General features: G+C 40.2%; 1 protein-coding gene and 1 long non-coding RNA gene across 3 annotated transcripts in view; one reads left to right on the plus strand and one right to left on the minus strand.

Annotated features, from left to right (window-relative positions):
- sulf1 (sulfatase 1) overlaps positions 1–6,215 on the minus strand; it is a 420,487-nt gene extending 414,272 nt beyond the window's left edge. For both annotated transcript variants that reach the window (XM_069921289.1, XM_069921288.1), the window contains exon 1: positions 5,824–6,215. The gene's annotated coding sequence lies outside the window, so the exon portion shown is untranslated. The remainder of the gene's footprint in view (positions 1–5,823) is intronic.
- Positions 6,216–9,665: 3,450 nt separating this feature from the next.
- Positions 9,666–22,763, plus strand: LOC138752724 (uncharacterized). Its single transcript, XR_011350872.1, has 3 exons — positions 9,666–9,716; positions 16,469–16,698; positions 22,071–22,763. It is a non-coding gene; the product is annotated as an uncharacterized lncRNA (long non-coding RNA).
- Positions 22,764–23,282: the final 519 nt, after the last annotated feature.

A 23,282-nucleotide genomic window follows, 5' to 3' on the forward strand; every position in this document is an offset into this window, starting at 1 on the left:
AATACTCAAGAGGCCTAGTTGTTGAATATATTCATGCAGAGACTTTAGGGTATTAAGGGAATCAAGGGTTGGTCCAAGACAATGAGGTTGAATAGTGGAGCAGGTACTGGATCAGTATAGCCCTTGAGCTGTTTAGATATGAGCACAACTACCACACTATTGGATGGGATTCAACATTAAATTTGATGAATTTGGGAAGTCAGGGAGTTTTACAGCACAGAAACAGGTCCTTTGGCCCACCATGCCATTATTCTGGGCTGGTTTATTTCGAACTTCATGGTTCCAAATCCCACACTCCTCCACATGTCCCCAACCTGACATTTGAACCTTTGACTATGAGGTTTCTAAACTCATTCCATTTGTGAAACGTGCCTTTTGCTTCCTCAACACCATTGTCCAGAAGTTTCTGGTCTCCCACATCGTTTTCTTTACACTGATAGGAAAGCAGGCACAACCTGACAAACAGTCAACATCTTTGGTAAAGAAAATCAAACATATTTCTGTCCGAACATCACTTGATGGGGAAAGAGGCAAATCCAGGGAAAGAAGCTTTAAAAAGAAAACTGCTTTTATAAAACTGACAATTAATTAGTTACTGCTGCTTCTGTTCAGTCAGGTACATAATTAAAAGTTGTTTGGTTTTGCACAAGTTAAAGGGGTGTAATGCATATTTAATAAAGACAAGAAAAAAAAATTCTGGTATTGCAAGTTTAGAGAAACACAAAAGCTGGAATTGAACAAAGAATTGTTGGAGGAACTCAACATCTCAGACAGCATCCATGGATAAAAATGATCAGTCAATTATGTTTTTAAAATTCTATCTATTTATTTATTTCTATACAGCATACGCAAGCTTCCAATATGCTATCAATGGTCGTTCACACTGGAATGAACAAAACGAGCATTTTTCCAGGTCATTGTGTCTTTTTACACAGCAAGCAAGCATTCCACGATCAAAAGGGGTGGGACATGTAACTCAACATTATTGATGTTGGTGTCTGCATATTTGATGGCATGTTAGTTCCATTTGTTTTTCCCAAAAAATGTTCAAAAATATTTCCCCAGTCTTATATGCCAGGTTGAAATTAGGGTGATAATGGTGAGTAACGCCGACAGTAACACTGCTGGTCTCCGCACTGGACGGTGTGGTGTTGAGAAAGTGTCAGGTCTGTGAGAGACAAGCCTGGACACAAGGGTTTGCTATCAAATGTTACTTTTAGTAATGCACGATTAATAGAAGAGCATGGGAAAATCGTAGTAGGAATAAAACACACACGGACACTATGTATAAAAGAGCATAGGAAAATACACACGCAATTCAATCAAACATACTCACACATTTTATAAAAGACCGTGGGAAAATCTACTGCAAGTATTGATCTATAGAAGTAGATTGCAAACTTTTGTTTTCCATTCACATACCACTTTCAGTAATCCATTACTAATCACCACTACCTATTGTTGGGGGCTGGTGGAGGGCTGTCGGTGGGGGAAGGTTTCAGACGGTTCAAACTGAGGACAAACCCACAGACCAGCTTGCGCACAATTCAGCAGATCAAGTGTCAAATCTAGGTTAGGGTTAGGATTCAAATATAGTGATAGGTTTAGGCTTAGCAGGCCACAGCAACAGAGAGCAGGCAGCAGACTGCTGGGGCATAGCAGGCCAGCGGGCCATAGGAGAGACCAGGCAGCACTAAAAAAATTACAGTACACAATATACTAAGAAAATTACAGCACCCAATACACTTCATGACCCGAATTGGTCCCAGAATGCCTGCAGTGCAGTTTACTCTGCAGGCATTCGCAAAAATCACTGGGTACCTAGGCGAAAAAAAGATGGGACTGGGTTGGCAGCCCCATTCCAGTTCCGTGCTTTTTACACAGCATGCATTCCAGAAAAAAAGGGAATAATATCCCAGAAAGAAGTGGCAGTGTGAAAAGCATAAATGTTTCTGGTCTAAACCCTTTATCAAGACTAAGATTTTTATCCCACCACTTTGACCAACCATTTCTACCTATGGTTGCAGTCTGATCTGCTGAACTCCTAAACAATTATTTGACTATATCTGAAGCCCTTTTTATACAGAGATCCCACAATACTGCTGTAAAGAAGACCAGACATTAAGCCAGCTTTGCTTGTTTACTCTGAACCAAACAACACCGGCATAATGCTGGGTCAATGTGACATTTTACATAGCAAGCCGGCATTCAGGGAGCAAAAGAGGTGGGAAGTGTAACAGATCAGTGTCAGCATCTAGTGTGATGAACAACATATCGTATTTGACAGCATACAAAACCTGCTCTTCTCCCCCCAAAAAAATGGCTCATAAATATCCTTGGGTCTTATATGCGAAGTTGAAATTAGGGTGATAATGGTGAATAACACTGACAGTGACCATCGTCTCTGAGTGGCTCACCAGCATCACCATTATTTATTGTTGGGGGCTGATGGCGGGCTGTCGGTCCCCGCACTGATACCACTGCTCCTCTACCCCCCCCCCCCACAAGGGAGAGAGCGGGGCAGCAGGACCAGCTCAGGGACTGACAGCGGCAGGTTGTTTTTATAAAATGTTTTCTGCAATAGCTAAGCTGCTTTTGTTTTCTCTTGTAAATTACAGCTGTATAATTAAAAAGATTTTTCCTGTTGTCCTAGTTGCATGTCTTGTCTAAGCTTTAAATGTTTACCCATAAATACACTAAAAAAATTCTTAATATTCCCTGCTAAAATGAGGTTTTCTTATATACCCAAGGGTCTTGTAATCCCATCAAATACAGTACACAGATGTCTATTCTGCACTATGACTACCTCCACTGCCGGCTTAAAGGCAGGACTAAAATGACCCACCCCCCCCCCCTCCCCATTCAGTGTCTGTACCTTTTACACAGAAGGCACAGCGCAATAAAAATGAAATATTCCCACTTTAAAGTGGCTGTGTAAAAAGGGGCTCAAGTCTTTTTCTTGGCCAACATTCACAGAATTGATTCACTAACTACAGACAGTTGACTCCACTGGGCCTGATTCCTGATTCGGATCATCGCATTTCCAGAAAAAGCTCCATTTCATTTGACTAAGAAAATATATCCACACACATTTTTGGATTTTGACAGGAGATCTATGGCCTTGGGGAAGGACAGGTATAGAATTTGCCTGGGATGGTGCAGGCCTGGACGTTATGCATGAAGGAAGTCCCTCTTTTTTTTAGTTGGAATAAGTGCTATGAAAAAAAAGGTGTTGTTAATGTTATTTTGCTTTGTTGCACTCCTGATCAGCTCTGCATCCAAGCTCTTCTGCTGCACATCTGACAGGATCTGAAGAGGGTACAAATGTGAAATTTACAGATGCCTTTGAACATACAGTTGGGTGAATCAGGGCAGACTACTCCCATAACGTCCAATAGTTTTACTGCCAAAGCTGTCATGCAGGTGCTATTTATCTTATAGTGGGGAGGTATCATTAATGATCTTCTTTCTACCTTTCATCCTACTGGAATTTTCAAAAATATTGGATGGGGAGATTGAAGGCTAACATGTTTCATTACATTTATCAACAAGAGTTTAGGATATCTGGATTTGGAAAAGAGACAGCAAACACAGGACATGTAAGGGGGTTTAAAAAAAACCTAGCCCTCTACACAGCAAGTATTACATAATCTGTCATGACAAAGAGTCTTTCCTTTCATTGACTGTTTCATGATCAAGGCAACTTCACCAGGACCCTTCTTCTATTCATCTGCCATTGTTCATCACCCACCACTTACTAATCACCACTTTGGAATGAAGGTCTTACGATCTTCCTCTAAACACAGTGTAGGAACATTTAGAATCCTGCAGCAGCTATAATACTGTCTGAAGTTAGAAAAGCAGTTTGACAAGGAAATGAATTGAAATAAATAAGATGAGCAAAATGGATTTGAAGACTTTTAAAGCTGTAACTACTCAATAAATTCACTACAGAATTACTTCATTTGTTTCAGTTTGAAAAATTATACAATTATTATAACCTTCTTCCCAAGCAGGAGAGAATTGGTAATGTGGGAGTGTTTTTAAAGTTCAATAAATAATAGATAGTTAATAATCTCACAAAAGATTACATCATTTCCCCCACAGAACCACCATAATTATATTGATTAAAGCTTCTCAGTTAAATTGAGAAGTTGAGAAAAATCACAATGAGATCCCAGGAATACTGGGACTTCCTCCTCCCTTTGGCCAGTACTCATAATGAGCCCCAATGTTTGCCATTGCATTCCAGTTGTCATAAAAATCAGATGAATAGATGTTTGGATGCTGAGGTCATGCTCCTGGTATGACACACTTATGGTATGTTCCCAAATTGCTCGACAGTGACAAGAGGGAAATATTGGCTTATAATTTTTAAAAGACTTTAAGGTCATTTGTAAATGACAGCTAACTACAGTTTACATTACTTAAGTTTCAGTGGCTTTTTTACTTCCTTATCAAAAACGACTTATAACAAGGTGCATGAATTTCCATAATAACCTCCCACATCTTTGCAAAGGTATTACGGTATCCATCAAGCAATGCTATAGTGGCCAATAGTGGATGCAAGTATGGGGAAATTCTCATTAATTTAGACATGATCTACAAACATTATGTGCTTGATAGGCTTATGGCATTACTTTATTCCTTTAGAGTCTTGATCCCCTTTAAACCTTTCATGAATGGCTGATACACACGACTTATGTATTTCTGCAGAACACAATGAATGGGTCTCAGATTCAATGGATTAACAACCAGACATTCTGCTCAGTGACAAAAGCTCAAAGAGGTAACTGTTAAAGATGATTTTGTGTGGACCCTGAAGCAGGAGTTCAACATGTCTGTATCTCCCCATCACTGGTCTTGTATTCCTTACATAATCCTATTTAAATGGTTGTGCCTTCTAGGTTATGGGCCTTAGGTTGTGGATTTCTCTTTCTAAACCCCTCTTCATTCACTCCCCAAGTGATCCTCTCAAAAAAAATTCTGTGAGCACATTTATATTCATAAGAATTAATATTGTGTTTTGGTTTGATGTCATTTTCCTTTTTTAAGAATTCAACAAAACAATAGAAAATGGTGTTTTTTTTTAAAAAATTGGTATCGTTGTCCGAAGCAAACTTAATTCTCATTCAAGACTTCTGGCACTTGAATATTTTATTTAACCCTGAAGGTAGAGCCCAGATGAACGAAACTGTTCCAAAGACTGCAATTAGAAATATTAGAGAGCAATCTGGGGGCCTGGAGTAAATTTTCATGCAAACTCAACAACTGAACAAACAAGATTTATTTCTACAAAGTTTGTCCTGGTGCAGTCATTAGCTGAAAATGCTCGGAAATGTTCATCTTAAAGCATAACTTTAATGCAGATACCCTGGGCCTGATGGCTTGAAATTTGTTAAATATTTCACTGTAAAATTGGTTTCATTTCAGGATGTGCAATAAACAAACAGTTCTTCAGAAGTAAATTTTCCCACCATTTTTAACATACATACATAAATAATGTAATCTGGAAAGCAAGTATCAAGGAACATTTAGATAACCATAAAAATAGTACAGATTACAGAATTAATTATTGTATCAGAAAGTTACTATCTCCCAATTTGGCTCCACAAATTATAGAGCTGGACAAAGAGCTAACGGCTTTAAAAAAAATAAATGAATTATCTCCTGACATTTGTTACCAGTCCCATCAAGATTCCCTGGCTTCAAGATGAGTTGACAGGATCCTCTCTCTTGCTACACCAACCAGCAGAATCCTTCACTTTATACAGCAATCCCAGCATAACAGAAACTCTTCGCATAATAGAGTAACTCTCCTACCTTTCGAGCAGCTGCAGGCTATATCAAACACAATAAACTTTGTCATTGGAAGGAATACTTCAGATCCTGCCAAACATGGCTGTGCTGTTGCTCCTGCGATTGTTGCATTGAAATACAGCTGTTTCTGTGAGCCTCGATCTTTTGTACTGCTCATCTGACGCACAGCCAGCCCCACTTACTCAGGATGTGCTTGCATATGCATGATGCGGACTTCTTCAAAAAAATCTCCTCTTCCACTCTTATTAAATGGTGCCTGAATTCAGATTTCCATTTTCAGAAGGTTTTTAATTAACACTCATTGTTCTCAGTCCACCCGGCTGTCTTCTGTCACTTTGGGAATCTAAACTTTGTAACTGAATCAATCAACAAACTCTGCATGCTGTGTATATTCAGTCAGGAGAAGGCGACAGGAAGAGAGGCGAATGCGCTCTTTACTTACTCCCCAGTTCAGGGGACTTTTACTCAATTACAAAGTGTCAGGTTTAGTCTCTTTTTTTTCTTCTTTGATCCATTAGACTATTTTCCCCCTCCCCCCACCTTTTCAGGTGGGGGCCAGTCCACACTGGTTTGCAGCATGCGCTACTTTAATAGAACACGCTTCTTGAAGTTGGCACAATGCTATGCGACTGATTGAAGACTGACCCTGTTTAGTTTTAAGTGCTAAAGGGACTTGTGTGGACTGCCTGCAGAAACAACGCAGAGAAAGAAAGCAGATTGCCTAGAAAACGAAAAATATATTACCCATTATTTAATCACACTAAGTTCAGAACAGTATCAGAAAATATCTTAATTAATACAGATGAGAATTAAAGAATTTCTGTCTCTTAACATGTGCCCTGTTTTCCAATAGTATGATTAAAGGCTTTTCTTATCAGCTCAGCATCTCTCAGCACCTGGTAATGAGAACATTCTTTGTTCACCCTAATTCACTGAATTACACAGAGACAGGGAGAGAGCGAGAGACAGTAAAAAGGTTTACTGTTTGCTGTGTAGACTTGCCTATTGACTGCCCTCAATTGACTGAAACTCCATCAGATAACAGGCTGCCATTGCCTCTTGTATCACCAAAAACCAAGCATAAGCACACACACTGGAGCAGTTCTGAGCAGCCTTTGGGCATAAATACACGGGGCAGATTTTAGAGCGTCTTTGCACTATATTAATTTTTAATATCCGTTGTTGATCTTCAGTTGACCATTACAGATCACAGGTCAAAAAAATCAGTTAAATGTAAGGAAGTATTAAGTCAATCACTCAATTTTAATGAATAAAGACATAGAGTTATGTAGTGTGAAAGCCCAAACATTTTTAGGAGGAGAAGACACTTTTAATAAATAAAATTAAAACCAAAGGAATTTTAAAAACGTTTAAATGTGATAAATTTAGTCTAAATATTTTATCAACACTATTAATAGATTAATTATGTTTTAGTTTTGTTTCCTACCTGTGCTGAGTAATTTTGGGAGAGATTTCCATAAAATCCTGCAGTACCCAATACAAGAAGCCATCATTCATAGTAGTGAATGTTGGTAAACATTAGGCCATTTCATGCCGGGTCTCTGCCTGGAGGCCAGCTACAAGAGCAGATCGAAAACTTACCTTGCAGACAGCAGCCCTAAAAGGCTGTTCCAGCATCCCATTTATATCCAGATGTGCCTCGTAGTGTCATCTGGATCCGATGGAGGCAGGGTTACTGGTGTCGTAGCGCCACCCGTCATATATACATGGCAGAGCAATGGCTGTCTTCCCTATTCATAATCCTCCACACAGCTGGAACTGCTCTGTGTTTCCCAGAACAGTTCCAGCTGAGTGATGGATTATGGGTAGGGAAGACAGCCATTGCTCTGCCGTGTTTTGAGCTGCAAAGAGCACCCCTGAAGGCTGAAGTGGCCTGGTGAGTCTTTTTCAGCCCACACTAACCACCCACCGATGGCTCCCGCTGCTCTCCGCTGATGGCTCCCTCTGCCCCAAGCATTCCCGCTGCCCCCCACTACCCCACTGGCCCTCGCTGCCCCAAGGGCTCCCATCCACTGCCCCTGCCTTGGAAGGAGAGGGGTGAGTAGGGAGATGGTCCGCGGGCTGACAGTATCATCAGACCACCCCTAACCAGCTGCTTGCAGTGTCTGTACATTCAGGTCAGGTGGCAGAGCGCAGCGCTCGGTCGATTATCCTTCCCCAAGAAGGGTTGGAATTGGTGCCTCAGAAATTCAGGAAGATAGGTCTTTAGCCATAAAGGTGAAGAACCTCCACCTTTACAGATGGGTGTTTTCCCTGCTTGATAGTTCCTAATGGTTGCTTATGCTAATCTACTGTCAGATTCACTACTCTCAGGCCTGAGATCTTTACCGAATGAAACTCAAAAGTCTGCAGATGATGTGATTGCAGTAAAAACACAGAAATACTGGAGAAACTCGCAAGGCCTTCAACCTCTATAGGTAAAGATATATAATCGACATCTCGGGCCTGAGCCTTTCTTCAGGTTATGAGTAAAAAGCAGGCAGGCACCTGAATTAAAAGGCTGGGGGAAGAAGGAAAAAAGGCTGGAGTAGGAGTACAAACCAAGAGAAAAAAGGGTGTTAGTTGGTTATGATGGAAGGACGGGAAAGAGGAAAAGTGAAAATTGATTGGGGGGGGGGGATTTTGGATCTCTGAATGCAAATCTGAGGAAAGGAGACAAAGGGAAAGGAAAGAGAGAGAGAGAGAGAGAGTGCGCTACAGGAAAGAAGATATAGGGAAAGATGTGGAGTGGGGGCTAACAGAAACTGGAGAAGTCGATGTTAATGCTATCTGGTTGGAGGGTGCTCAGATGGAATAAGAGGATTCCTCCAATTTGCAGATGGTCTCAGTCTGGCAATGATATGATGGCAAGGGAATGGGGCAAGGAGTTGAAATGAGTGACCACTGGGAGATCCCCATTATTGTGGCAGACAGAGCTGATGTGCTCAATGAAGTGATCTCCCAGTCTGCGTCTAGTCTCGCTGATGAAGTTGAGACCAAACGGGAGCACCAAAAGTAGCGTTTCACAAGAGAAGTTTTGTTTCACTTGAAAGGATAATTTTAGGCCCCAAAAGGTGATGACAGAGGAGGTGTAGGTGCAGTTATAGGGGTAGGTGCCAAGGGGGTGTTTGGTGGGAAGGGTGGAATGAACGAGGGAGTCACAGAGGGAGTGGTCCCTATGGAAGGTGGAGAGGGGAGGGAGCAGTCCCTGTGGAAGATGGAGAGGGGAGGAGCTGAAAAGATGTGCCTGGTGATGGGAGCTTTACTTTATATCCATGTGTGTACATTTTACAGCATTGTGCCTGTAGTCCAGTACCTCTAGGATCAAGAAGAGTTTTCCAATGGCTATCACACTCTTGAACCTTCCCTACTACATGAACCACAAACTGACCTAATAGAGGTGGGTAAGATGGTGAGAGGCATTGATTGCATAGATGGTCAGAGGCTTTTCCTAGGGCTGAAATGGCTAATATAAAGGGGCATAGTTTTAAGGTGTTTGGGACTAAGTACAGGAAATGCAAATGATAAGGTTTTCACATTCGGTATCACCAGCATCGTGGCTATCCCTTGAGGTTAGGAAATAGATTTTGATCCACAGAGCGAAGATGTTTGTGTGTGTATTTGTGTGTGTATTTGTTTAACGTGCTCTCCAAGAAGCACACAATTCTTAACAAATCAATCAACTAATTCTAATGGCATGGAAACCAACCTATTGTATATAGGTACATGGAATTGAGAAAAATGGAGGATTATACAGTAGGGAGATTCTAGGCAGTTGTTGGAATAGATTATTAGGTCACAAAATGCTGTACTATAGATTTCTATGTTCTATGTTCTACTCCAGCACCACAAAAGACCTGTCTGCACTACTGTAATAATTCTTATATTGCACAATGGTAACTATGAATATTTATTATCTATTTTTTGCATTTATTATCTTTCTGTATGGTAATTCAATGTATATTATTTAGCAAGTATGAATTTTGGTGCATTCGTACATTGTATATGACAATAAAATCATTATCATTAATATAAACTGATAGAGACACGCCCCTTAGAAACAGATTTTCAACCCACCATATCCATGTCAACCATCAGTTCCTATCTATACAAATCCCATTTACCAGCATGTGGGTCTGGAGCCTCCAGTACCTTGGCAACTTAATTGCTTGCCTAGATAGTAATAAATTGCTGCAGCTTCATTCTTGTGGTTAGAAGTATCATTTGAACTTCTCCAATCAGATTTACGCCCAGCATCCATTACCAGGAATTTATGATTTCCCTCTTAGTATAATGAATAAAATGTATGACTATCCATTTTCTTGTTTAGATAACTTTTTGAGACAAGATGTCGCTGATAAGCAGGAGAAAGCACCTAACTTTGCTGTTCTGAAGTTTAACAAAGGCTGTCATGCAGTTCTACAGACTCAAAAACTTTGGCAGTTATCCTTAATATTTTTTTTTTAATTTGGAAGAATAGCAGGGAAGCACACAAGGCAGTGTATTTTCCTGAAAAACAGATATTGTATTTTCCTGGATCCTTAATTGTGAGCTTACAAAAGAGTTGGCCAGTAATGCCTGAACCTGATATTGTTATGTGACCAGAATGCCCCTGGCTGTTACAGTTTCAGTGCTTATCTTGGCCAAATGTCTTAATCTGAGAGTCTGTGATTCTATTTGATTTCTCAACAAAATAGATTTTAAACATATAGTCCTGGCTAAGTTCATCCATTGCTTGCCAAATATGTATTTTTTCTTTTAAAAAAAACATTTAGGATTGTGTGCTTAAAAGAAAGCAGAGGCCAAAAAAAAACCATCCGTATAGCGTGCTGGACTGTGACATATGATAAATGTCATATTCCTGTCTACTTTAATGTTTAAGGTCTCCCAATAACTCATTTGGTCAAGTTAAGGTCAGAATAGACCAAGCTTATGTGCAAGACCATGTTGATATTAAGGAAGTTTATTTTTTGCACGATCAATTAGTGGTAATTCTGTCATGCCTACAGGAAAAAGGAATCTCAGAATTGTATGTGATATCATGTATGTACTCTGAAAATAAATCTAAATCTGAAAGAGGAGATGTTGCATCTTCTTAAAAACATTAGGAATGATAAGTCCCTGGGACCAAATGAGATATACTCCAGGGTGCTATGGGATATCCTTCTTGGCCAAGGGGTGGGTGCCGGAGAATTGAAGAATGGCAAATGTGTTCCCCTTATTTTAAAATGGTAATAGGGAGAATCCAGGGGATTATAGACCAGTGAGTCTTACATTATTAGTGGGCAAACTATTGGAGAGGATTATTAAGGTCAGGAATGATCACATTTAGAGAAGTACAGTCTATCAGGGATAGTCAGCACAGCTTTGTGAGGGGAACGTCAAGCCTCAAGAGCCTAAGTGAGTTTTTTGAGGAAGTAATTAAAAAAACTGATAGATGGTGAATATATGGATTTTAGTGAGGCATTTAACAAGGTCCTCCGATTCTTCCCCATGGAAGATTCGTTCAGAAAGTCATGAGGCATGGGATCCATGGAACATCGGCTGTATGGATACAGAATTAGCTTTCCTATAGAAAGCAGAGGGTAGTAGTAGGTGGAAAGTATTCTGCCTGGTGGTCAGTGATTAGTGGAATTCTGCAGGGATCTGTTCTTTGCGATTTTTTCAGAAATGACCTGGATGAAGAAGTAGAGAGATGGGTCAGTAAGATTGCAGATGATACAAAGGTTGGAGGTGTTGTGAATAATGCTAAAGACTGTTGAATGTTACAATAGAATAGAGTCTGGATGCAGAGTTGAGGGGAAAAGTGGCAGATGGGGTTCAATATGGATAAATTGAGGTGCTGCATTTTGACAGGTCAAACTTGAAAGCAGATTAGATGGTAAATGGTAGGATATTTAACAGTGTGGAAGAACGGAGGGACCTTGGGGTCCAAGTCCATATATATCTTATTGTCGCTGGGCAGGTAGATAGGACAGTTAAAAAGGCCTATGCTATGTTGGACTTCATTAATCAGGGGATTGAGTTCAGGAGTTACAGCTCTATAAATCTCTGATGAGACCACATTTAGAATATTATGATTAGTTCTGGTTACCTCATTACAGGAAAGATGTGGAAGCTATGGGAGCAGGGGAGATTTACCAGGATACTGCCTGGATTGGAAAATAAGTCTTACGAGGCAATTTTAGCATTGCTGGGGCTTTTCTCTTTGGAGTGAAATAGGATGAGAGGTGACGTAAGAGAGGTCTACAAGATTATGAGAGGCATACATAAGGTAGACAGTCAGAACTTTTTTTCCCAGGGCAGGAGTAGAAAACACCAGAGGGCATCTGTACAAGGTGAAAGGAGGAAAGTTTAGGAGAGACATCAGGGGCAATTGTTTTTAATGCAGTGAATTGTGGGTGCCTGGAATGCATTACCAGGAGTGGTTGTGGAAACTGGAACAATAGGGGCATTTAAGAGACTTCTTAGACAGACACATGGATGAAAAAAATACAGGGTATGAGGTAGGAAGGATTTAATTATTTCTGAGGTAAGTACTTTGTGGGCCAAAGGACCTGTACTATGCTGTAATGTTCTATTTAATGATCAAAAACCACTGACCCCAGAGCCAACACCAATCTCTGTCCACTAACACCATTCACCTCCCTAGTTTACCAATCACTATATCTAACACAGGTGCGTCGGCACAACATCGTGCGCAAAAGGGACTGTATTGTGCTGTAACTTTCTAAGCCTGTCTGTCAAACTTGCTCTGTGGCATGAATGCTGGTCCTCTTTAATTCCCCAAGCCAAAGGACTTGGCCTTGAGCTCTGGTGGCATTTAGTTAGTATATGAATTCCATTCAATAGCAGCAAGACTTTGGCCTTAAATTTGTGGCAAAATGCTCAAAGCCATGCTATTTATCATCCTGTTGCTGCCACAATCATCAAGTGTGCCCTAAAAGACCTTCTGGAACCACTTATACCTACATAGAGAAAGAATGTTCCACTCCTGATTCCACAGATGTTTTGTGGTACAAAGGCAGTCTTTGTTCAATCCCCTCTGAGATGTGTTCCCACTCCCTCTTCCATAAATACGACTAATAACTGGTTCCCACCTCATCTGCAGAACTCTAGGTCTTGCTGTCCTCCCATAATTGAAGGGTCGCACCAGGTGAGCCCCTGCAGCTTATCAGCAACATTCACTTGAACCATGGTTTTCCTGCCAACTCTGTGTCCATCTTCAACAGGGGTAGACAGAACAGCAGAAGATGTCTTTTAAAGATCTTTTGAGCATTAGCTAACTAAGCCAATCATCAACATTAGTGAAGGACAAGTGGAACAGCCTGATATTCTGGGAATGGTGCTTTAAGCACAGAACATAGAAGAAACAGTACAACATAGCACAGTCCCTTTGACCTACATTATGGTGCTGATCTATATAGACCTACTCAGTGTCAGTCAATCAACCATTCCCTGCCTCAAAGTAAATAACCCTCTTTTTTTCACTTTCATTTTGCCTATCTAAGAGTCTTTTAAATGCCCCTGTTGCATGAAACTCTACCACTATTCCCACCACTCTCTTGTAAAAAAAATCTGCCTCTGATGTCTCCCTTAAATTTTATTCCTCTCACCTTAAATGGATGTCCTCTGGCATTGGCTATTGTTGTCCTGAGAAAAAACATGCTGCCAGTTCTCTCTATCAAGCCTCTCATAATCTTATACACCTCTATCAAGTCAATAACTAATATTGATACTGTTAGTTTCCCATCTACCACCTCTTCCACACTATCCATATTCAATAAATTCTGAGATGCCTTCCACTGACTGGGACTTGCCTAATTTGGTCTAAAGACATGCCAACCATGTGGCACATTCAAAGACAGCCTAGTGTTGAGTCTGATCATGATTCTGTGAAAGCAAGTCCTTTCTGGCAGCCAGCCTAAAAATGCCCTTGTACCAAAGCCCCAAAACATCCCCGGACTCTCCCAGCTCAAATAATCCACTCACTCAGATAGAACTAATTCCTTCATATCTCCATTGTGTTGCTTTTCAGCAATGAAAGACCCCCAATCCCTTAAAATTAAACATATCCTAAAGCCTTTAGAAAAGAAAGATTTACATTTATAAAGCACCCTTCATGAAGTTAATAAAGTCATTTGGAAGAATCCTCACTGAGGCAATATCGGAATCACGACAATAAACGTGTACAATCTTCATCTTTCTTCCTCAATAGTCTCTTGAGATCGACTCACTTCCTCTCTGTCTTGCACAAAGCCCCGTATGTAGCAATGTAATTATCATCAAATAATGCATGTTTCTAATATTGTTTATAGAAAGGAGAGGCCAGGATACTGGAGAGAATTCCCTTGCTAAACACTACCATTGGACTTTTTAAAGTCAAACTGAGAGAATAGGCAGATCTTTGGTTGAAAAGCACATCCAAAAGAAGGCTTATTTTTGACTGTACAGTATGCCTTGAATGAAATGACGGCCTGAATTTTGTGCCAAATCTTTGTTCTGGATCTTGAATTCTTAGTCATCTAATTCAGACTCAAGGACACCACATTGAGGCACAGCTAATAAGTCTAGTTTCAATGAAATGGCCTTTCACTGGGCATTTTCCAGGGCAGTTATATCCATTGACTTGTGAAAGAACCAAAACCTGTATGTAATATAGGTATGCATTTATTATGTTTTTCCAATAGCTGGCATTAAATTTAAACAACTTTAACTCACAAGTCTACTCCCACTCAATAACTTGGAAGAGGCAGTCTAACACATCTGGAATACACCAGTCCAAATGCACAAAACAGCACCTATTGATCATGCATGAGCCAAATTCCCCCACTGTTCTCATCTTCATCAGTATACTGTTTACATTGAAAGCCGCAAACATCTTATGGAATAGTAAACTCTATCACTGACCAGCCCCATCAGAATTGTTGCCATGAGTAATCATCTTCCCATCAAAAAACACCATTTTCTTAATAATATAATGTAACATCATCCCCAGTTTCAAAAAATCCAACCTTATTTTCATAAGAACACAAGAATCACGTGTAGGAGTAGGCCATCTAGCCCATTGCGTGTGTGCCCCCATTAAATGTGATCATGGCTGAGCTGTTGATAGGCTCATCTCCACCTACCTGCCTTTTCTCCATATCCCTTAATTGCCTTACTATGTTGAAATTTATCCAACCTTGTCTTAAATATATTTACTGAGGTCGCATCCACTGCTTCAATGTGCTGCAAATTCCACAGATTCACCATCTTCTGGGAAAAGCAGTTCCTCCTCATCCCTGTCCTAAATTTACTACCCTGAACCTTGAGGCTATAACCTTGAACCTCTAGTTCTGGTCTCCCTACCAATGGAAACAACTTACCTACTCAATCTTAAATATTTAAATTTAGACTAGAGCACAATAACAGGACATTTTGGCTCACAAGTCCATGCAGCCCAATTTACACCCAATTAACCTACACCCCCAGTATATTTTGAATGGTGAGATGACATCGGAGCCCTTGTGGAAAACCCATACAGACACAGGGAGAACATAGGATTCAAACCCTGGTCCCAATTGCTGGTGCTGTAAAGACATTGTGCTAACCGCTAAGGCAACAGGGGATTTCATAATTTTATATGTTTCCATAAGATATCCTTTCATTCTTTTAAATTTCAGTGAGTACAGTTCCAGACAACTCAGTCTCTCCTCATATGCCAACCCCTTCATCCCAGAATCAACCTGGTGAACCATCTCTGCACCACCTCCAAAGCAGGTACATCCTGTTTGTGGAATGCAGAGAGGAAAAAAAAAACAATCAATAAAGTGCAAGAGTCCTTAAATAGTCCCTGATTGAATTTGTTGCTGAGGAGTCTGACAATGGAGAGATAGCAGCTGTTCCTGAACCTGGTGGTGGCACCTCTTTCCCGATGGTAGCAGTGAGAACAGAGCGTGTGCTGGGTGGCGTGGATCCTTAATGATTACAGCTGCTCTCTGGTGGCAGCATTCCCCGTAGATGTTCTCAGTGGTGAGGAGAGTTTTGTCTGTCCACTACCTTTTGTAGGGCTTTACACTCATGGATATTGATGTCCCCATACCAGACCGTGATACAGCCAATAAGCACACTTTCCACAATATGTGTAAAAATTTGCTAGGGTATCTGATGCCATACCAAACCTCAGCAAAATCCTGAGAAAATAGAGGCACTGGAGGGCTATCTTCACAATGTCTTTAGTGTGCTGGGTCTAGGAAAAATCCTCCGAGACAGTGACTCCCAAGAACTTAAATTTGCTCACCCTCTCCATTTCCGATTCCCACAATGATAACTGGATCATACACCTCTGGCTTTCCCTTTCTAAAATCTGAGACATAGCACCAGTCTTTGACACTTTCCTCTTACTTGTACACTCAGACACTACTCACTCACTCCATTGCATCTAGACCACCACTGCAATCACATAAAGTAAAATAAATTCTGGAGAAACTCAGCAGGTCAAACAGTGTATTTTATATAGCAAAGATAAAGATACACAACCAACATTTTGAGCTTTAGCTCTTCATCAATCTACAATTGCATACTTATTTCTATAATTTTACAGATAATATTCAAGAAATCCCATTAATCTAAGAGCAATCCCATTAATACCTCTTCTCTCTCTTAGTACACTGGATTTCCCACAACTCGTTTCTACTGGAGATAATTTGCAGTAGTGTATGAACCTACCAACTAGTAGATACTCAGGAAGGAAACTGCAGATGCTGGAACCTGAAGCCAAACACAATCTGCTGGAGGAACTCAACAGATCGAGCAGTATCAAGAGTGGGGGAGGGGCTCCAGCAGCAGCTCTACTTGTTGCCTCACTATGCTACATGCACAACAGTATAGAGCTTAGTAAGCATACCCTGTATCTTGCAGCTAACATTCAAGTATTGTTTTGATACATGATTCAATCGCTACCAGGGTGGTTAATCCTCATGTACTCCTGCTGGCTAATAACACAATACTTCACACAACCCAGGTCAAGAATTTCTATTGTAGTGAACACAATGCCAAGTCACTTATCCCCATGCATGTGAATCCTGAGAGATGGTGATGGTGACAAAAATCACATGAAGGATTACAATGTGGAAGTAACCCTCACCCATGAGTACTAATTCATGACCATAAGAAAATGAGCTATCATTAGCCCTGCTGATGAGTTCAAGAACCAGTTTTTTCCCCCCATTGACCATCAGGCTCTTGAACCTCTTCTTCCTATTACCCTGATCATAAACAACTCCAAGGCCACAAAAAGAATTGTCTTTTTTTGTCATTATTTCATTTACTGAACATTTCTTTTTCTTCCTTGCACTAACTGTAACTGTGAATATTTATTATCTCTTTCAAGATTAAGGTGATCGTGGACTTCAGGGAGGACCAGTAACAATCACCATTATACATCAATAACCCTGTAGTGGAGAGAGTGGAGAGCACCAAGTTCCTTGGAGTTCACTTAATAGTGACCTATCATGGACACACATCTCCTCACTATTTGAAAGGTACAATAGTGACTGCACTTCTTGAGAAGATTGAAGCAGGCAAGGCTACCGGCCATCATTATGTCAACCTTCTATGGAAGCTCTATCCAGAGAGTCCTGGCCAGCTGGATCACAGTGTGTTACGGTTGATGCAGAGAAATTGATTGAAGGTATATCCACAAGACAATGAATAGCACAGAGGAACACTGGAGTCTCTCCCCCACCCCCCACCCCACCCCATCGATGTGATTTACCAGGATCATTGTTTGAAGAGGACGTGCAAAATCACTGAGGACACCTTCCACTCTGCACTCAATATCTTTCAGCTGCTCCCGCTGGGGAAGAGATGCAGGAATATCAGAGCCAGAACCACCAGGCTGAGGAACAACTTTGTTCCACTGGCTGTGAGAAAGCTGAACGACCAAAGGAACTGCTCACACTAACCATCCGAGGCTCTCAAATTTATGAAACAATATTTATTTATTTATATGAATACTTGTCCTGCGTATGTATTGTTTGTATGTGTGCTATGTCTGGTTGTTTTGAACCAAGATCCGGAGAATGATTCATTGGGTTATACTTGTGAAATCAGATGACAATAAACTTAACTTTATTATCTCTTTCTGTACATAAGATCATTCAGCAGGAAAGGAATTTCAACCTTAGGATTACTGTGAATATTTATTATCTATCTATCTTCTGTATTTATTGTTATTTTTTAATCCAATTAAGTTTAGTTATAGTTTTTTTTACAAATGCCTGTTTGGCTGTAGCAGATCTACATTGTTCAATGTAAAGGACAATAAATTAATTATCAGTATTAACCCCTATGATTTCCACAAACCCCCACCACCTCCCATCTCTCAAAATAAAAATGGTGCCTTTGCCAGTTCATGATCAACAAGAACCTTTAATATTCTCAGGCATTTAAAAACAGTGTTGCCAAGCAGAATTTGAGCCTCTAAAGCAATATTATTGTTGATCAAAACTTTTCTATTTTTTTAATGAAAGAGAGGGTGAAGCCCCCACCTCGGACACTCAGACTACATTTCCATTCCGCTAATGTGTTGTATGACTTTGCAGGGAGATCAGAACTTGACCGGGGATGGGGACGGGGAGGGGGGGGGGGGTGTGGAATGAAGCCACTGAAGAGCTGCTGCCTAGTTTGGAACAATGGTCTGGAGGAGATTCAGACCTACAACAGCCACATCAACATCAATGAGTATACAAGCACAGTGACCAGCTACATAGGCAAGTGTGCAGAGAATGTCATGCTGACCAACCATCACACAGCCAGGATGAACCAGAAACTATAGCTTGGTGTATGCACTCCTTAGAGCTTGAGGTGTTGCTTTCAGGTCATGTGATAAGATCACACTAAGAACAGCAAGGGCTGATTGTTCTTGTGCAATCAGGAAAGCACAGAAAATCCACAGGCAGCTGTGTGATACTGGTAACATAAGGCACATGTGGCAAGGTATTAAAACCATAATACACTACATCAACCATGTGGGGCAGTGATAATGATGCCTCCCTTAATGACAGGCTGAAAACCTTCTGCGCATGGTTTGATGTGGAAAACAACACGGTGCCAAAGAAAGCCCTGTTCCCCCAGAGGAACAGGCACTCTGCTTGGCTGCAGCTGAAGTGAGGAGGATCCTATCCAGGGTGAAACCTCACAAAGCAGCAGGACCAGATAACATACCTGGTCGGGTGCTGGGGGACTGTGCAGACCAGCTGACTGACATCCTAATGGACATCTTCAATATCTCACTCCAACAGACCATTGGCCCTGCAAGTTTCAAGGCAGCCACCATCATCCTAAATGACTACTGTCCAGTGACACTAACTTCCATGATCAGGAAATGTTTTGAGTGACTGGTAATGGAGTGCATCAAAGCGCCCCTACCAGCAAAATTGCACCCATTCAAATTTGTCTATTGGCAAACTGATCCACAGACAATTGATCCATCCTGATGGCTCATATGCCAGGTTGTTTACATGGAATTCAGCTCAGCATTCAACACCATCCTGCCTCAGAGGATGGTGGATAAACAATCTGCTGGAACTCAACACCCCTCTCTGCAACTGGATCCTAGACTTGTCCAGATTGGCATCAAAACCTCAAGACCCATCACATTGAGCATTTGCATACCTCATGCTCAGCCCGCTACTGTTCACGCTGCTAACATGACTGTACTGCCAGGTTCAGCTCCATCAGAGCTGTGAAGGACATAACAGTAGGTGGCCTCATTGGTAACAATGACGAGTCATCTTACACAGAGGAGGTTGAAAGGAGCATACAGTCATGCAAGAGAAACCACATGATTGTCAACATGGACAAGACAAAGGAGATGATCGTGGACTTCATGAGGAAAAAGGACCAGTCCCCACTACATATCAATGGATCAGTTGTAGAGAGAGTGGGGAGCACAAAGTTCCATGGCATCCATTTGAAGAATGACCTATCCTGGACCCACAACACTGCCTCATTAGTTAGGAAGGCACAGAAGTGCCTACACTTACTAAGGATATTGAGGAGAGGAAGGCTATCAGCCGCCATTCTAACAACATTCTACAGGAGCACAATAGAGAGAGTCCTGTCTGGCTGCATCATAGTGTGGGATGGTATTGGTAAAACATCAAATTGGATGTCAGTATGCACCATGATTAAAATGGCTGAGAATATCACTGGAGTCTCTCTTCTGTCTATTGATGACATCTACAGAGAATGGAGTTTCAAGAGGATTTAGAGAATCATTGAGGACCCTTACCATCCACCTCACAGTTTCTTTGAGACATTAGATTCAAGGAAGAGTTACAGGAACATGAAAATCAGGACTGCCAGGATGGGAAAGAGGTTTTTCCCACAGTCAGTGAGACTATTGAACAATTCTAGAAACCTATAAATTATTTTTATGTACATTTATTTTGGATCACTATGTATATATATCATTTGTACGTCATGTTTACTGGTGTCTATGTATGTGCGCTATGGTCCAGGGATACGTTATTTCATCGGCTTGTATATGTATATTTATGATCAGATGACAATAAACTTGAACTGTAGAATTTTGTAAATTTGTGATGTGACAGCTGAAGGTGCAGTCTGCAATAAAATGATTAAAAATGGGAGTGCATATGAGCCTAGACGACACATAAGGGCATGGATATGATAAATGTCAGTGTGATGGATTTGTGCTAATATTAATCTTTAGGTATATAATATTATCATTTACAAGGTACTGCAGAACTAGGACCCATACTTCCAGATTGGGCAATAGTTTTTCCCCCAGGCCATCAGACTCCTGAATTCCCAGAACACATGTGCATAAAGTACCTTGATATAGGGGACTCTTACAATATACATTTTAATATTTAATATTTTATGTGTTCAACTTCTATCTTAACTTACGATATATTTATGTAAATATGCTCCATGGTCCTGGAGAAACGTTATCTCACCTTTACTGTGCAAGCATAATATGAACAATAAATAAAGGTGACGACTTGATTATATATATTTCTTAATAAGGGACTTTGTGGGCTGGAAAAACAGGGACACACTTACAGACACACACAGAGAATGCTTTGAGATGGCAGATGGCATATATCGGGAGACTGTCTGCAAATTCATTGTTCAGTGGAAGCTGAAAACAACCATAAAAAATAGAATTGAATGGTTCATTGAAAACTAAAGTCGCTGATGTTTGCTCAACAAGGACATTTGGGCAAACAAAAGACTTTCTGCTTGCTTAACCATGTTTTTAGAATGGAAACCCAGAAGCATTTGTTCAAAGCTGATTTTTGCTGTGGCTTCTGCAGACAGTTCGGAATCATATCAATTCGTAAATGCTTTTGGAAGAGAAGAACTTCAAACAAAATCAGCAGTGAGGTCATGTCATGTGATTAAAGACATTTGAAAAGCTGCATTTTAATATTGCACTAAGATTAATCTTGGGTCAGAAATGCAGTAGCCTCTGGTCAGTGAGGTACTGTTTGTGTTGTATTCTTCATGTCAAGGGAGGAACACAGAATTGCAGTGGCTTCAGAAAGGGTGGCCACTTGGTTGCTTTTCTTGATCAAGAGAGAGAGAAAGCAGTGCTGTGGTGGCATTTTAAATAGCCACTTGTGGTTGACCTAATTTTGGGTAAAAGTAAGCAAGATCATTTTTGTTTTTGGATCATAACCATTGTGAAGATTACTTCTTCAGACTCATACCTGAGTTTGTGAAAACATCATATAAGAAAACATAAGTTCTGAAACCTCTTTGTAAGAGATGTAAATTAATTGCATGAAGAAACAATTCACTGGAAACAACTCTACAAGAATTTTGTGAGTTTTGAGAAGTTTGATGCCTCACACCTTCTCTATAATTACTTTTGAGCAACACTTTAAAGAATCTGAGTTTCAATTCAAAACTAATTGAATTTTAAACACGGAATCTTTTTACATTCATGCCTAAACAGTAATGGTTTTGGGACCTGCCCCATACACATACACATACACACACACATATATAAGTTAGAGTTAAGTTTAGATATAGTAAGAAGTGTTATATTATTAATAGTTATAAATATAAGTTATTGTTTTGAAGATACCATTGTCTTGCTGAATTTCTATTGCTACTGGACTAGGTATGTAATAGTCAGTAAGGAGAAAAAAATGTTTCAGAGGTAGGGAGGAAAGAGACAATTGAAGATTTGTAAATAAGGATGAAAATTTAATCAAAGACTTGCTTTACAGGTGGCAAGTCCCAAGTGCCCATGGAAGGAACAATTGGAAGAGGCCCAGTCGAAGTGGAAAAGTCAGGTGGAACTGGAAACTCCAGTTTTCCTCATAGAGATTGAGCCATCAGAATTAATCGGAAAACAGAAACCTAAATCAGATACGGAGGAGTCCAGCAGCCTGTCATTTATATTCAGTGACCTCAGTGGAGAAATTTGTGATGATTTTGAATCAATGAAGAGTTCTATGCTTCCATAAGGCGAGCTAACAGATGTCTTCTCATTCAACCCTGTACATCTGCCCATCATAGAAGACAACATCTAGAATGCTAGGAGCACACCATCATAATCGAACAGAAAAAAGCGGGGATAATATTTACCAAGGGATACTGGCAAGATAATATTCAGTCTGATTTAAAACATTCCATTCTATTGATGATTTTCACAGAACCTGTGTAATTTACTTTCCAGATGCTTCTGTTTGATTTTAAATATGCAGAATCTGTTGTCTTTTCTTTGAGTTAGAGTGATTATAACAGACATCTGTGAGCGGATCATATTCTTTCTTGCTGTAATCAGACAACATTAATGCTTGCTTGTTTTAAAGCAGATGACATATCAAGGCTCTGGAGTGTTTTGTTTTAGGCTTCTAGACAATACTTGGCTGCTTCAGAGGGCCTTTTATTTAATACGCCAAATTAAAATTGAAATAAACTGCAAAAGATGAAAACAAATGCTTCAAATATTATCTTTCCTCAAATAAGGCTCATTAATTTTACACCATTCAAGTCTGAAAGGAACAAATTTTTTTCTTTGGTTTGCCAGCACTAAATATACTGGGTATGTAAGAATATTGGCTGCCATTTATACTTACCTCTACATATTTAGGTCTAAATAGTTCTGTGAACTTCTCAATAGGCTAAGGGTCTTTCATCCATTTTCTATAAAGGTCTTGATAAATATAACAATATTATACGTAACAAAATTTAAAAGAACTCACATCTGATTTCACTAACAATTAAACAGTATCATTCAGAACTGCATTGATCAACGTGCAATTTTTTTGGTGTCCTCATTTTATAATCTCTTCCACCAAAGAGGTGTGTCTCCAACGGCCACAGCTTGGAAGAAGAAGATGGTTCAAATTCCACCGAGAACCCTATCATTGCTGATCACAGTCAGCTCTGGATTTTATGATGATGGTTACAAAACATAGCTTGGCACAGTCTAG

This window comes from Narcine bancroftii, chromosome 2 (genome assembly GCF_036971445.1).
Source record: "Narcine bancroftii isolate sNarBan1 chromosome 2, sNarBan1.hap1, whole genome shotgun sequence".
Taxonomy (NCBI): Eukaryota; Metazoa; Chordata; class Chondrichthyes; order Torpediniformes; family Narcinidae; genus Narcine; species Narcine bancroftii.